This window comes from Octopus bimaculoides, chromosome 10, assembly GCF_001194135.2.
Source record: "Octopus bimaculoides isolate UCB-OBI-ISO-001 chromosome 10, ASM119413v2, whole genome shotgun sequence".
Lineage (NCBI taxonomy): Eukaryota > Metazoa > Mollusca > Cephalopoda > Octopoda > Octopodidae > Octopus > Octopus bimaculoides.
In genome coordinates, this window is record NC_068990.1 from 84,692,689 (window position 1) to 84,693,749 (window position 1,061).

Consider the following 1,061-nt stretch of genomic DNA (forward strand, 5'->3'; position numbering starts at 1 on the left):
ATATATATATATATATATATATATATAGTAACAGAAAAGGAGGAATTTTGATTATCCCCACGTGGTGAATTGTAATATATATAAGAAATTAAAGAAGGAAAATGCACACACTTTACATAGTTTTAATATAATCTTTGATATATTTTTCTACTTGTTAAATCATTCACTCACTCATAAATATCATCACACACAACACGGACAAAAAAAATCTTTTCTTAAGAAAATACATATTTAAATAAGTAAATCTTAAAATCATGAATAGCAAAAGCGAAACCGGTCGATATATTAAAACTAAAGTGTGTGCATTTTCCTTCTTTAATTTCTTATATATATATATATACACACATACATATATGCATACATATATGCATACATATACATACATGCACATATTTATATGTATATACACACATACACATGAGTTGGACCAAAATCAATGTAAAAGTGGGCATAACTTTTCTATGTTTATTGAGTAACTCGTCCTTCTTTTCTTCTTCATTGCAGGTGAATATTGGGTTTCAACTAGGAACACATGCTATCATTGAGTTCTTCAAAGGTGAGAGCAACCAGTGTGACATCCACAAAGCCACATGACGTTAACAAAGATAGATGAACACATTTAAGAAGAGGAAACCAACATTGAAGACAAACCATGCAATGAGAAACCACCAACAGTAATCACTGACATGAATCACTAATAAGTGAATGTATCAATTAGTGTGGACACACAAATCATAATCCATGAAAACAATAACTGAACCAAGAGTAACATCTTGAATTGTAATTAAATTTCAATAGGTTAAACACATTGATATAACATAATTAAAAAGAAACCTCTCTCTCTCTCTCTTTCTCCCCCCCACTCTTTGCTTTTCTTTCTCATTTGTCCTGCTCCCTATCTTCCTCTCTTCACCCTTTCTGTGAAAAACAAAATTTCTCCTTTTCTAAACAAAACAAAACAACATTCACTCTTCGATTCATATTAAAGATGAAGAAACTTTCTGTTTTTATTATCTTGGTTTTATTATCTTGAAGGGTTCGGTTAAACAAACGAAAGCACT